This window comes from Bos indicus, chromosome 6 (genome assembly GCF_029378745.1).
Source record: "Bos indicus isolate NIAB-ARS_2022 breed Sahiwal x Tharparkar chromosome 6, NIAB-ARS_B.indTharparkar_mat_pri_1.0, whole genome shotgun sequence".
In the NCBI taxonomy this organism is placed as follows: domain Eukaryota; kingdom Metazoa; phylum Chordata; class Mammalia; order Artiodactyla; family Bovidae; genus Bos; species Bos indicus.
In genome coordinates, this window is record NC_091765.1 from 101,350,772 (window position 1) to 101,366,782 (window position 16,011).

Sequence of the window (16,011 nt, forward strand, 5' to 3'; positions counted from 1 at the left end):
ATCTACAAGGATTAACTGAGATAACATTCGTGAAGCCCCCAGCCCTGTGTGTCTCAGGAGACAGATGTTCATAGGTTAACTCCTTTCCTGTTTCCCATTAGTCTCCTTCCTTTACCCTCCCTCAACCTAATTTCCAAATAGTGCATACATAATTATAGGAACATCAGCATGAATGGCCTGATGCATTTGTTACTGAATTAACTCAGCAGTGAACTTGGCATTCTCTCCCCAAACTTTCCCCTTCATTAATCCTCCTGGGCAACATCCTTAAACACAGTCTTACTCCTAGACACCAGAAACCGTGAAACCAGTCACGCACGAGAGCGTTTTCTACCAGGCTTTCAGCTGGTCTCATTTGTCCTCAAAGACCAGACAGATCTTATGTTGTTCGCAGTGGGCTGACTCTGGCCATGTGGTCACTGCCGTCAAGATCTGCCACCAGGAGGACAGCAGTTCAATAAAATCTTGAACTCTATTTATAGCCTACTTGAAACAAACACTCTCCCATGAAGCCTGAGGAGTCCTCCTTGAGTACACAGAAAGTAATTCACTAGTCCCAGTACCAAACTAGGGCAACAGAAGGGTGGAAAATGCAGTAAGTACATTTTTTTCTAGCCCTCTACAGTTTATAAAGCGTTTGCTCCTACGTGCTGTCTCATTTCATCCTCATATTGACCCAGCAGGGAGCCAAAGCAGACGTTGGCAGTAAATTCCCATTTTATAGATTATAAACCCAATGTTTAGTAGGTTAGATGAGTTGCTCATGTTACATGGTTGGAGAAGGAGGGGAGAGGAAAGTGGTTAAAGAGTAAGAATGATTTTCTGTTAATGCAATCAATCTAATCTTCAGTGAATAATGGTTTACCTGTAAGAATAAAAAAGAAAACAAAGAGAAATAATGTTTTATAATGTTTTGGCAAGCTTAAAAACTGTTTCTTCTCCACTTCAGATAGGAAAACCAAAATAAGATAAATAGAAGCCTGCTGTTTAGGGCAGGGAGCTCAGCTCAGTCGGTGTTCTATGATGATCTAGATGGGTGGGATGGGGTGGAATGCGAGGGGGGCCACAAATGAGGAGATAGATAGATAGATATATATACACACACACACACATATACCTGCTTCATTTGAGTATACAACACTATAAGGCAACTGTACCCCAATTAAAAAAAAAAAAACCTAGACAGACTTTACAGGGAAACGTTTATAAACATGTTTGTATCTGCCTAGAACATCTACATGCAGAATGATTATATTTTAGGCCAGAAACGCCTTTCTGAAATCTCTCCAAATTAAAATGTGCATCAGTCAAGACTAATCTTGAAAAAGATGGCAAGAATTTTTATGAGAAGTTTTAGTTGATTTTGCCAGTCATCTCTGAAATAGATATATCTTTACTGTCTTTTTAATATGGGGGATTTACATAATTCAAATATGGGTCCCCAGAGCAAGACTTCATTAATGTGAATAGTTTATGGAGCAGATATGATTTTATTCTGAAAAGAATTATTTTATTTTGATTTTGGCAAGTACTTTAATTTTCTAAGATCTTTCTTTAAGCTGTGTTACCGCAAAGAGTCGGACATGACTTAGTGACTGAGCAGCAACCACATTAAAAGGGCATACAAAAAACTTTTTGGCTTGAAAAGGACGTCTGATCTATTAGAATAGCTACACTGAAGTCTGTGTGTGTGTATGTGTGCATGTGTATGTATATGTGTGTGTGTTTGTGTGTGACACACACACAGAGATAAAGAGAGGGAAGTGGGGAGAGAGAGAGAGAGAGAGAGAGAGATTACTCAAGAGTGCCTCTGGCTTAGCAGATTGGCACTGAGCCATTTGGGGCTTCTCAGATTTACTGCTTCTCTGACTATTGTTGCAGCTCTGATTTATGGAGTTCAAAATCTCTTGAAAAGCAAGGTGTCTTAAGTTTACAGTATTTCCCTGATGGTCCCTCCCTTTCCCCTGTTCATTCCTTTTGCCCCCCGTTCACCTTGCAATGACCTTGCACGACTCAGCATTTTTACCTGAGCTCAGTAGCCGGGGAACCTGCTAGTGCTGGGGCAAGGGCAGCGGTTGGTTTCCATTCCTGCGTGATGGAGTCATGGGAGAAACTGTCGGGAACCAACAGAGAGTAGGACCGGAGCGGCAGCAGGGCTGAACTGTGTTTAAGCGGCTCAGGACAGAGCAGCTGGCTCCCTCTCCCAGCCTGCAAGCGCAGCCTGCATTTGTCACTGACCACTGAAGTGTGTGTTTGTGCAAGGTGAGAGCTGGGTGCTTTCTCATTACTTTGGAGACAACTTGCCAGGTATTGCTGTTGATTGTGTTTGCTCATTTGGGGAGGTTTCTGTCGCTGCAAATTCAGGACCTAGACTGTGTGTGGTTTGATTTATTGTTTTCTATCGTGATCCATTCAGTGCTGCACGGTGTCCAAATTATGGCAACAGATTGGACGAACTGCTGTTCTTACCCTGCGATGGGAACAGTTTGGTGCCTTTTGCTTGGATTCTTTCATTGATCGCTGCTGCCAAATGATAGAGCTGTTCATAGACGGGATTCCAGCACTGATTTGAAAGCGTGTGAAAACTGCTTCCGATAGAAATCTGGATTGCTGTTTTTTGGAGTAATTGCTGGGGTGTATTCTTTGCTCATATTTTAGTAGGTGAAACTTTGGAGAGAGCAGAGTGCCTTAGGGTCTGATCTGGTGATAAAAGTAACATGGGAGTTTTCTGCGTTTTCGCTTGTGGAAATGAAAACTTATGCTTGGCCAATGGTGTGTGTGTGGTGGGGGGAGGGTATAATTTTTAAAAAAAGAAACAGACTCAAAAGAAAAACATTTTGCTTAGCTATAGTTTGATGTATTTATTAATTTAATCAGCTCCTAAAGCTTTTGTTATCAGCATATTTTAAATTTTGGAACTTTGCATTTTGTGTGCGCAAGGACAATACAGCTGCAGTGTGTGATTGTGAAGGCATGTGGGGACATGGAGTATGTGCTTACTAGGAATAAAACAGGAATCCAGAATGTACCCTTGGCTAAGCTGATGGCCTTAAGGCTGCACCCGTTTTGTGTGTTAGCTACTTAACGGACTTATGCAAAATGTAAAGGAGATACAGTGTATTATTATATCTAAATAAATATATAGGAGATTTGCATTAATAAAACACATGCTCTAAAAAAGAAAGCTCTTGGGAATTGGGTAGTGAAAATAGGATGAGCAAAAGTTTGAAAAGCTATCAAATTTTACAGGGAGAGGAAAACAATATGTTAAAATGAGGAGAAAGTTCACTGGGATATGAAAAGTACTTCAACTGCTCAAATTTATAAGTCTAATGAAAAAACAATAGCATATTTAAGGAAATTCAGAGTGTGCAGAAATGAAGCCCAGAGCAAAATTTCTTAATAAGACATGGTTTCAACCTACCTGTGGAATATACTTAATCAAGTTGAGTTCTGTTGCCTAGATTGATAAAATTAGAATTTGTTTAAAAATATAGATTTAAAAATTTTATTTAAAATTTATTTTCATTTAGGTAGATTTGGAAAGCTAATAAAGTAACCTAAGATGTATTAAAATGCAGTAAACATTGAAATTGTTCAAAACACTTAACAAATAAAATACAATATGAAAATTTTTTTGTCCTGCTTTTGAATTATGTCCGTTTAGAAAGACACTGATCTTCTAAACTAGAATGTCAGCTGTCGGTACATACACTTGAACTGCTGAGCCCCGTGGATCCACTCTTCATAGTTTCTTGCTTTTAGGCTTAGTTACAACACTGTGGAATGGTGAGCAGAAAACACTTGAATCTAACATTGTCGTGCTTTCTATGAGTTTAGGACAGAAATATTTTCATATGATAGATATGAAACCTGAGGTGTACAAAGAATTCATGATTAGTTGGCCTTTCCATATTAGAATCTGTACTATTAATACCTTGACTTTTCAGCTGCCTCCATCTCAAATTTGACTGCTTCTTTAAAAGGGTGTAACATAACATTATCACCAGGACTGAAAAGAGGTAGTGGAGGACCTCTTATCATTGTTTTATAAACATGTGAGTATCCATGTCTCTATGATGGTGGTGGTTGTGGTTTTGTTGCTAAGTGCTGTCTGACTCATGCGACCCCATAGACTGTAGCCTGCTAGGCTCCTCTGTCTGTGGGATTTCCCAGGCAACTGGAGTGGGTTGCCATTTTCTTTTTCAGGGGATCTTCCCAATACAGGGATTGAACCTGTGTCTCCTATGTCTCCTGCATTGGAGGCAGATTCTTTACTGTTGAGCCACCAGAGAAGTCCTGTCTCTATGATGAGTGCAGTCTGATATGTTTGAATGTGGTGTGTCCATCTGTACCCATGGTCACTTTCCACCTCAGAAAACTTGTCGTCTCTTTGATGAACCACAATCAGTGTAAGCAGCCAAGAAATGCCTTAAATAGTGTCCACATTTATTCTTTAGATAACTAGCTTACCATAGCATACAAAGAGGTTTAAAAAGATTTAGAGATTATAGGTACTGACCTCAAAGCACATGCTAGTCTGTGCAGACACATTTATGTCTATGCAATTAAGTACTCCTAGTTAAAGGGAAAGATTAGGCTTTATTTATGTATTTGATGATTATCTCTATTTTTTTTTCTTTTAAAGCTTAATTTTCTTAACACATTGTATTCTTTCTTCTTCTCTTCTTTTAGCTTTATACCTGATTCTAGACTTTAAACTTGGTATATCCTTAATTTGCTGCTGCTAAGTCGATTCAGTCGTGTCCAACTCTGTGTGACCCCATAGACGGCGGCCCACCAGGCTCCCCTGTCCCTGGGATTCTCTGGGCAAGAACACTGGAGTGGGTTGCCATTTCCTTCTCCAATGCATAAAAATGAAAAGTGAAAGTGAAGTCGCTCAGTCGTGTCCGACTCTTCGCGACCCCATAGACTGCAGCCTACCAGGCTCCTCTGTCTATGGGATTTTCTAGGCAAGAGTACTGGAGTGGGGTGCCATCGAATTTACTGAACCTTCTTTCTTTTGATCTACACTCAATCTCTTCTTCTTGGGTAAGAAAGCAATTGATGATTTACCTCCTGGAGGAAGATCCACCTCCCTGAGACCAAGAGACAAATGTTCCCTCTCTGAGCAGGAAATGAGATGATCAGTGGGAAACGATGGATTGAGAAATGGCTCCTAGGCAGGCAATGGCCATGCCTCTCTCACTTAGTGTTTCTGCTATTCATGCTCTTAGCCATCTAGTCTGCTACTGGGCTTTGAAACATTTATCAAGAAATGTTTGCACATAGCAACATAGTTACCCTGTCATGATGACTCTTGGTAAATTGAGATTAAATATGATTTGTAGTGTATGGGATTGGTTTAAAGTAGTATTGGTTGTCTTTTTTACCTTAAAGTGAAGTCGCTCAGTAGTGTCCAAACCTTTGTGACCACATGGACTGTAGCCTACCAGGCTCCTCTATCCATGGGATTTTCCAGGCAAGAGTACTGGGGTGGGTTGCCTTTGCCTTCTCCAGGGGATCTCCCTGACCCAGGAATCGAACCCAGGTCTCCCGCATTGCAGGCAGACACTTTACCATCTGAGCCACCAGCTTAGCATTAAGGTAATTAAGTTCTATTTTGCCTATTAATTCCTCATGAAGTACTGTACATTCAGGTGAAGCCATGAGCATTCACACAACTTTTAATTATTATTTCAAGATTCCCTAGAGTAGGCCCAGATTGTTTCTGGACAAGAAACATGGAAGGCAGGGTGTATGATCTGTTTTTCTGGTAGATGTCCCCCTGAGGCTATAGAGTGCACAGATCATCTCTGGACTGCTTAGTGGACCCCTGGGCTGCAAGAACCTGGCAGCTGCTGGAGGAGCAGGTGGCTACAGGCAGTTCTCCACTGGAGGCTGTGATGAAAAACATTTCTACAAGTCTTCTCAAGAGGTCTGCCTCATCTGTCTTAAATCCAGTGTGTCTTCTAAGTAAACAGGATGGGCAGAGTCTGGTTGCTAGCAGGTGGGCCCAGATTGTGACAGACCTCCACACAAAATGTATCACCATATTTTTTACACATTTTTACAACCAGTATAAGTCCTGTTTTTACAACCCTTAAATTATTTCTACTAGCGCATGCTTAAGTTGCTTTAGTCATGTCTGACTCTTTGCGGCCCCATGGACTGTAGCCCACCAGGCTCCTCTGTCCATGGGATTCTCCAGGGAAGAATACTGGAGTGGGTTGCCATGCCCTCCTTCAGGGGACCTTCCCAACTCAGGGATCGAACCCAAGTCTCTGACGTCTCCTGCATTGGCAGAGGGTGGGGTTCTTTACCACTAGGGCCAACTGGGAAGCCCCATTGGGCAGGCTTCAAACCTGATCCCAATGTTTAACCAGTCCCTTCCAATAGCTACCCTCTACCACACAAAACAAATAATTTTTAAGAAATACTAACAGCCAATTAAGCTCTTTACATTTTAATAGCCAAACAATTTTCATCCATATATAATTTGAATAATCACTTCAAGAGAATAAAATTACAATTTCCAGATATCTTTAAAGGCCAAGAAACCATCACCAAAAAATTATTGCAGCGTTTCCTGTTACAAACATTTTGGATCATAAGGGAATGTTCAAGAATTTTATTCCAACTCTCCAAAGTCAAAACAAAGTGACTCCTAGCTGTTCTTTTGTGATGGAGTATTTTCAAGATCAGCCTGCTTAGAAATATATTTTATGATAAAGTATAAAACACACTAGAGCCTGTCCCTTCTCTCACTCCTGTTCTCCTGTAGTGTGGGATTTGCATATTGAATAACTCTTATCAGAACACATCAATGTGTTAAGAGGAATTATTTTGTAGCCATAAGAAAGTATCTCCTTTCCTTTATAAGTTAATATAAGAACTCAACTTTAAAATGTAAGCTTTGGAGACTTCCCTGGGAGCCCAGTGGTTAAGATTCTGTTTCCAATGTATGGGGCAAGTTTTCAATCCCTGGTTGGGAAACTAAGATCCCACATGCCATGTGGCATGGTCAAAAATTTAAAAACAAAACTAAGTAAAAATTTTAAAAATTAAATAAATAATTAAAATGTTGGGTTTATTATTATTTAGATATAGAGTGAGAACAACAGATCAGGAGATGATTGCTATTGCAAAGACAGTGAGCTACTCAGTTTCAGAAGGCTGGACACAGCGTGTCTTGAAGGGCCACACAGGGAAGCCCCAGGGTTGGTCAGAAGGCAGAGAGAGAGAAAGAAGAAAGCATGGCCAAGAGCCTTTATTGTGCTTTCCTTGGGGAAGAACACATACTTTGGCCACCTGATGCGAAGACCTGACTCATTTGAAAAGACCCTGATGCTGGGAAAGATTGAGGGCAGGAGGAGAAGGGGACGACAGAGGATGAGATGGTTGGATGGCATCACTGACTCAATGGACATGAGTTTAGGTAAACTCCGGGAGCTGGTGATGGACAGGGAGGCCTGGCGTGCTGCGGTTCATGGGGGCACAAAGAGTTGGACATGATTGAGTGACTGAACTGAACTGGGGAAGAACAAAGTAGGGTAAGCAGGCTTAGGCTTGGATTGTTGGAATAATTTCAGCAGTCTCTGGGGCATAGAGAGTCTCTAGTTGTCTACGTACCTGGTCCTGAGATGCCGAGGGCAAATGGATATTAGCCCAGAGTATGAGTGCCTTGTGCGAGTCAGATAAAGGACCTGATTGGGGTCAGGGCTCAGAACTGATTTATTTGCATTAAAAGGCATGCTCTGGGTTAGTCTTCCCTATCTTTAGGAATTGGCTTGCCCTAGAAAGGGCAGCTTGTTTATGGTCAACAAAGCCCAGATGCCAAGCATTTGAAATACAGGAAATTTAGGTCCCCACAGAGCACTGAATAGGGGCCCTGTGCTATACAGCAGGTTCTCATTAGTTATCTATTTTATGCATAGTAGAGTGTATGTATCAGTCCCGATCTCCGTTTCATTCCATCTCCCATTTCCCCACTTGGTGTTCATACATTTGTGCTCTGTGTCTGTGTCTCTATTTCTACTCTGCAAATAGATTCATCTGTACCATTTTGCTAGATTCCAGATAGGATATCCAGAAAAGAGGGTATACATGTATACATACAGCTGATTCACTTTGCTGTACAACAGAAACTAGCACAACATTGTAAAGCAACTCTGCTCCAGTAAAAAAAATTTCTTTTAAGAAATACAGAAAATGAAAAGGCATTGCTAATACACACTAACATACCCAAACAGAAATATATTGATTACTTAGTATCATTTTGCCAAATTTGGTATTCACCTGCTTGGTCCCCTATGGACAACAATCTCTTGACATGAAATGTACCTCTTCATCAATTCCACGACCTCTGCCAGTAAACTCCAGAAAGGTTTTGGTTCAGTTGGTTTTGTTTTTTAAATTCAATACTTTAAAACAACAAAAAGGTCAAAAATAGCTAAATCCTCTTGATTGAAACACTAGGCACATTTTACTTGTCCTGCACAGCTGTATATTATTCGAGTTAGAGTCTAACAATAAATGCTTCCACATTAAAGTTGTGTTAAAATCCTTAAATAGGCTGTAATTATTAAAGAAAGTTTAACTTTATGTACTCACCATTCACCTTTGGTTGGAACCAACTCCTGGCACACACAAGTTAATAAATAATTGCTCAATGGATAAATAAATGATTCAGTCACCTGGGCTCATTGGCAGAATTTTCTTCAGATTCCCTAAGAGCCTTTTGCATTGTTTCCAATATGATTTTCATAATAAGGAAATTAAAGAAAGAAGAGCAAATTATGTTGGTTATTCTGCTCAAACAAAAGCTGAGTCTCTTGTCACTTAAAAATATCCACGACGAGCCGCTAGTATAAACAATCATAAGATGTGGCAAGGGACATATATAAATTGAGTAACAATTCTGTTTCAGCTGAACTGGCATAACTGTCATTCATAATGCCCTACTCCTTGAGTCAGCAGTAATGCACAGAGGGATCAAGAACATTTAGCAGATGAATAGGATAGCTAATTTATCAAATTAGGATAGACCAACATGTGCTAAAAATAACCTGTAATCAAGGAAGACGACGCCTTAGAAGTGTGGCATTTTCCCTCGTAATATTTCTGTTTCGTCGTTTTTAAACATAAAGGAAAGGAGAAAGCATGTATACGGCGTTTCAGTGGAAAGAGAATTTTCTCCCTCTCCCTATTTAGTTTCTCATTCCGGTTACTGGAATTTCCCACGGGAATTTATTGTGTAATAAATATGGAACTTCGAAACGGTGGGGGAAGAATGACTGAGTTAACAACAGGTATTGGTACTACTGGCTTCCCAGGTGGCGCAGTGGTAAAGAACCCACCTGCCAAATGCAGGAGATGCAAGAAACCTGGGTTCGATCCCTGGGTTGGGAAGATCCCCTGCAGTAGGAAATGGCAATCCACTCCAGTACTCTTGCCTGGGAAATCTCACAGACAGAGGAGCTTTGCAAGCTACAATCCAGGGGGTCACAAAGAGCAACTGAGCACAATTGGGTACAACAAGATAGCCATCTGAGGGGGGAAAAGGGCTTATCTTTTACCCCAAAATAAATTTCAGAGGAGTCGAAGATTTAGACGTAAAATATGAAACTACATGCACACTAGAAGAAGGCGTTGGTGTACTGATTTGCACAGAGAAGATGCTACAGTGACCGAATCACTAAGCAGCCATGAACAGGAGTAGAAGTGACAGCCTGCTGCTCGAGAGGCGCCTGGGCTTGGTGGTAATTGCGACGGTTATAGCAGAAGGGAGGTGTTCTAAGTGTTCATTCTCCACACACCTTCCCCATCATTCTCTGTGTCTTTCAGACACCAAAGATCCTGAGATGAAGGGAAGCAAAGAAAGGGATACGTGTAAATCACCAATTTCTTGTTTTCATTCCAAAGCAGATGCTCTGTGTTTTATCCTGGGACCAGACCAGTATCGGGAAAAAATTACAGACTGATTTCTTGCTCTGAACTCTCCTGATTCCCAAATCTGACACGTGACTGAGGCCTCAAAGTGGCTTCACTGACTCTGGTATCGGGAGGTTTCTCATCTGTGATTTCCATGGAGTGACAAGAGAACGAAATATTGTCAGCTGTGCCCGGGCCCTTCTGAGCTGTTGTCAGACTAGATTGAACCAACTCGAAAAGCTCTCAAGGGGAGTGTGCTTGGTAAGAGCAGAAGAGCTTCGGTTGGAAAGCTTTTCCTTTAGGGTCTGTGGCTTCTTTCTTCTTTGTCACTTCCTTTTCCTCTAGTTCCTCTCTCGATCCTGAATTCCTCCCCTCCTCTGACCTCCCATAACGCCGCACACCATCCTCTGACCTGGATGAAAGAAACACTTATGTCATTCACGCTAGGTTTCTCAGACTGGCAGCCTGTTCGGAGCAGTGTGCAGTGTTCCTAGCAACAGATTAAGGCACATTCAGAGCACTTCAAAAGCCTGCAGACATTGAAAAATCACAGAGGACTACCTAGTTATATTTGGAACTTCTGCTCTGTGGGTTTTGTATTAGCTAAGAAACCCAGGGAAGTTTTTAAACTTTTTTTTTGATTTATTTTTAATAGAAACTTGGAAGGTATAACCGCTTTTCTAAAACAGTCGTGATGAATTTAGCCAAGGCGCTGAGAATGAAGGTCAACCGCGTTTATGCTGAGATTTAAAAGTAGGGCATATAAAGTTCACTAGCAGTCACAAGAAGGTGATTTTAATTATTAGGAATATTTTATATTCATTAAGAACACAGGCATTAGGGGCTGTTAGACCTGTTTTTAAATCCATGAACAAGTTGTTTTACTGTGGGAAAGTTGTTTAACCTTTTAAGCTTCAGTTTGTAACATCTCTGACGTTAGCATACATTACAAATTTTAAGGTTAAAATGATAAAATATGTATGTAGATTTGTTTTTTGGTGGGAAAAATCATTAAAAAGCTAATCAATATAGATGTGAAAGGAGATATTTTACCAAATATAATTGCCGCAGTTTTGTGGAGGAGTGAGTTTTTTTTCAGATCAGGCAAAAGCTCAAAGTTGGGAAAAGTTATCAGAGGGAATAAGGAAAATAAATAATGAGAAATAAAATATGGTAAATCTGACTATATCAGAAGGAAGATCTGATTATCATTATATATAACCTTCTTCCATAAGTCTTAACACCATGTCTTAGAGCAAGTGCTTATTTGTGTTTGAAGAAGGAAGTAAAAAAGGAAGAAATAAGACCATAACCATAATAGTGGAGAGAGCTGGATGATTGCAAAAAGAATGCTTAAAAACATCTTCAAGATATCCTGTCTGAAATATAGTGTTAGATTTGTCTATAATGCTAAAACAACAGTAGCAATCCAGAATAGCTATGCTAGTTACACAGTATGTTCTTTATTACAGCCCATAAAGGGCTGAGAAGGGGCTGAGAAACCAGCATTCTCTAAACATGCAAAGCAATGGCACACCTGTTAAATCAGAGACAAGGAAACCTGTGAAGTCAGCATGGTTTCGGGTAGAAGTCAAGAGGTGAGCCCAGAGCCCAAACTGGAAAGACCATTCATCTTAAAGACACGTCCAGATGGGCGGAGGGCCTCAACATAGAGAAGCTGTAGGTGTCTGGCGAGGGGCAAAGATTTATTATCTCTTGCTTTGCTTTATTTAGTTTCCCCAGGCCTTGCCCATTAAAAGCCAATAACTCCCTCCATTTCTTGTGAAAACTCAAACACTCCTACACTTTTCCATGCACCCCTTCAAGGAGTGGTACCACCCCCTAGTTGGGAACCACAGAGAGCTTAAAAAATGAGATGAACTATATTCAGAAATGGCTAAGTACCAAAATCAAGAACTCCCCACCCTTGACTTTCACAGACCTTGGAAGTTTGTGTTTTACTCTTTTAAAATGAATGCAAAGATTTTGAGTAATTTGTCACTTTGCTGAGGAATGTATTTGAATCATGTTTGGAGTGAGACTGATTTGCCCAGACCCATCATCTAGCTACTGAGTAAGATCAGTTTACCCCATTCTTTCCTACACTTTTCACATAAAAATCTATGTGGATTGTTCTTTCCACTTGTATTCACTGCAAACTTAGTAACTTTCATAGTGTGATTTAAAAACAAAAATAGAACAGCCTCGTTTCATTGCAGAAAAGTGGCATCAAAAAGAAAAGCAGTTTGTACAGCATGAAGCACAATGTGAAGAGGTGGAAACAAGTGGGAATTCATAGACAAGGGCAATTTTGAATAAATTATGGAGTTCAAATTTGGCAGTACTGATGATCTACGTAAAAAGGAGTCCACCAGACGTGCTAAATAGCAGCAGCAACAACAACAACAAAAAAAATGATGTGTAAAACCATTTCAGTGCCTTTATAATTTATTTTAGGTCTATGCATATAGGATTATTAAAGGACCACTCCAAGTCTCATTTTCTGAAGGAAATTCTTCTCTATAGAAGCATTTGAGAGTTTAGAGATTCACAAAAGTCCGGGACTATGTCCTTTGAGTGTTAGGCGGTGTTAGTGGTAAAGATGGAGAAGGCGATGGCACCCCACTCCAGGACTCTTGCCTGGAAAATCCCATGGACGGAGGAGCCTGGTAGGCTGCAGTCCCTGGGGTCGCTAAGAGTCAGACACAACTGAGCAACTTCACTTTCACTTTTCACTTTCTTGCATTGGAGAAGGAAATGGCAACCCACTCCAGTATTCTTGCCTGGAGAATCCCAGAGACGGGGGAGCCTGGTGGGCTGACATCTATGGGGTCACACAGAGTGGGACACGACTGAAGTGACTTAGCAGCAGCAGTGGTAAAGAACCCACTTGCCATGCAGGAGACAAAAGAGATGCGGGTTTGATCCCTCAGTTGGGAAGATCCCCTGAAGAAGTGCATGGCAATCCACTCTAGTTTTTTTGCCTGGAGAATCACATGGAAGCCTGGGAAGCCTGGCAGGTCACAGTCCATGGGGTCTCAGAGTCGGAGATGACTGTAGTAATTTAGCACGCACACACACACAAGGGGAACTAACCCAGACGGTAGATTTAACCTGTTCCATGATTAACACTTGCAACAACTCTAGGGCCAATCCAAGCTTTTGTCTTAGGCAGACCTGAGAAACATGACCTACCCTTCTGTGTTACCTTATCTGTGTGTGGAATGTCGCCCTCACATTCTTGACATTGTACTAAGTTTAGTGGTGTGCTGAAATGGTTCATACAGGTCAGAGCGGAGAAAGGTGTCAGGGAAAAGCTGTTAATACGAATCTGTACTACTTTCCTACGGCTGCCATAACAAGATTCCACAAACTGGGTGGCTTATACAACAGAAATGTACTGTCTCACACTTCAGGAGGCCGGAAGTCTAAAATCAAGGTGCTGGCAGGTCGATGCTCTTTCTGAAGGCTACTGGGAATGGATCTGTTCCAGGCCTCTCTCCTTAGCTTGTAGATAGCCATCTTATCCTTCTGTCTTTACATCATCTTCCTCCTGTGAGTCTCTGTCTCTGGGTCCAAAGTTCCCCTCTTTATAAGGACACCAGTCATATTAGATGAGGGCCTACTCTACTGACTTAATTATCTTTGTAGAGACCCTTTCTATTTCCAAATAAGTTTACACTGTGAGATACCAGGGGTTAGAGCTTCATCATATCTTTTTTTGGGGGGTAGACACAATTCAACTCATAACGTTGGCTCTAGTGAGGTGATAAGGGCCTTCCCCGCTGGTTCAGTGGCTGAAACTCTGTGCTCCCAAAGAAGGGGCCCCGGGTTCGATCCCTGTTCAGAGAACTAAACCCACATGCTGCAACTGAGTTCACATGCCATGACTCAAAGGTTCCACGTGCCACAACTCAGACCTGGTGCAGCCAAATAAATAAATAAAAAGTTAAAAAAGAAAGCCAGGGAGAATTCAGAGAATAGGACCGGCTGTTTTATTATGTCAGTGCTGTCCAAAGTGTGGTCCATGGATCGGCAGCATCAGTATCACCTCAGAGCTGGTTAGGAATACAGAACCTTCAGCCTCATCTAAGGGTCCACTGAATCAAACTCTGCATCTTTACCTAAAACCTCATGTTTTATTTATACAATAAAGTTTGAGAGGAGCTATTCTAGCTCATAGAATAGAAGCACAACCTGCAATGCCAAGAAGGAGAAGAAAAAAGAATAATGTTTATATGCAGAAGCCCCATTAATATGTGTAGTCAGCAAGTATAGGCCATTATTGCAGCACAGCTATGGCAATTAATTTTAAAGGGAATGTTGATCTCTGGGGATATCTTTAGGAGTTAAACTTCAATTATCATTAATTTACTTCATTGTAGCTTATCCCTTAGGAGAAAACTCAGAAGATCACTATATACAGAGAGTGCTCGTATGTTTTCTCCTACATGTCCTTTGCTTGTATATGTTGCTTTTTTTCTGCCAACCTTGTCTATAGTTTAAGTTGACTCAGCTAGCTGAGTCATACAACTTAATGCTAAAATAAGGTTCATTGAGGAGGAAAAAAAAAAAAAAGCTGCTAGTATTGGGGAAAAGGTATTTGGATCTGTGATCTTTCAGGCACATTTCCTTTCATCCATAAACCAAAAAAATGCTTTCTGTATCTCACCTCTTCATCACTCTTTCCACACCCCCTCCGTTTACCTGCCGTCTCTGTGCACCTGTTGCCTTCATCATTCACCCGAGGATGCACCTTGGGTGTGTCTGCTCTTCCTCTCCTTGCACCTGCCTCTGGCTGAACTGAGTTCCTTGTTTTTATTTTTTTGCTGATATTCTGGTCTAAACACAGTTCTCATGAAAAAAACATAGGTCAGTTGCCACAACCTGAGTATTGTCGATGGCATTCTCCTGAACAACTAATTGCCTTACATGACAGCTAATAAGTGCTCCTGCATGCTCAGTCGTGTCCAATTCTTTGTGATTCCATGGCCTGTAGCCTGCCAGACTCTTCTGTCGATGCAATTCTCCAGGCAAGAACACTGGAGTGGGTTGTCATTTCCTACTCCAGGGGAATCATCCCGACCCAGGGATCGAATCTGTGTCTCCATCTCCTGTATCTCCTGCATTGACAGGTGGATTCTTTACCGCTTTGCCACCTGGGAAGCAATACATGTTTGACCTATACTTAATTCTAGAGGGAAGGGGAAACACACAAGGGCAGTGAAATATTAGCTACACCCACAGCTTTGGGAAATTGTAATGAAACAGAATGAACGAAACAGAAATAATCACACAAATTATCTTTAAACATGAAAAACAGCAATTTGTAATTTGGTATTACTTAACATAGTTCTTGCTTCCAAGTACCTTTCTCAGAGAGGAAAGTGTCCATATTGATTAAAATTTGAATATCAGAGGATAGATATTTTTTACCTTTTATCAATATTTTCTCAAATTTGAATCCCTGGTAACAGTTCACACAGAATTTCTTTATCACTACAGATAAAGCACTAAATATACATATCTCTGACTATAATTCTAACACTTTTTGAGAATAAAATAATTTTGAGAATAAAATAATTCCAATCTGTTGACCAAAGCAGATGCAAAATAAATACTAATTTAACTGAAATTAATTTAGAAGGTATAAAGTACCTTTCTTAAGAAACCTGTATCTGGCTGGGGGGGAAAGAATAAGAAAAAGCAAAAATGAAAAACATATGACAGAATAAATAGAAGTAAACTTTGATAAAAAAATTACTTAGGAAAACTAATGTTTTCAAAAGTACTCAAGGGACATGGGGAATCATTTTAAATTGAATCTAGAATGACAGTTCAATAGAATATTTTCATTCAATAGGGCCTATTTCTGTATGATCAGTACAGTATGCATTTTTTTCTGGAAATTCTTTTTTTAATTATTATTTTATTTTATTTTTAACTTTACAATATTGTATTGGTTTAGTGACTCATGATGAAAAACACTCTCATGAAACTGTGACCATAGATGTATAAGTAGGTGATCAACTCATTTGAATGTCTACATATTTTCACCTTTTTTAGCAGATAATCTGT

The 16,011-nt window shown here is 40.5% G+C and overlaps 1 protein-coding gene across 7 annotated transcripts in view; it reads left to right on the top strand.

The window, feature by feature from the left end:
• The window catches only part of ARHGAP24 (Rho GTPase activating protein 24), an 878,267-nt gene that overhangs the window by 708,232 nt on the left and 154,024 nt on the right, over window positions 1-16,011 (top strand). The window contains exon 1 of one of the 7 annotated variants that reach the window (XM_019963051.2): window positions 1-2,307. This exon is cut by the window's left edge and continues 25,884 nt beyond it. The exons of 5 other annotated variants lie outside the window; for them this stretch is intronic. The gene's annotated coding sequence lies outside the window, so the exon portion shown is untranslated. The remainder of the gene's footprint in view (window positions 2,308-16,011) is intronic. One more of the 7 variants, XM_019963050.2, reaches the window with a different exon arrangement.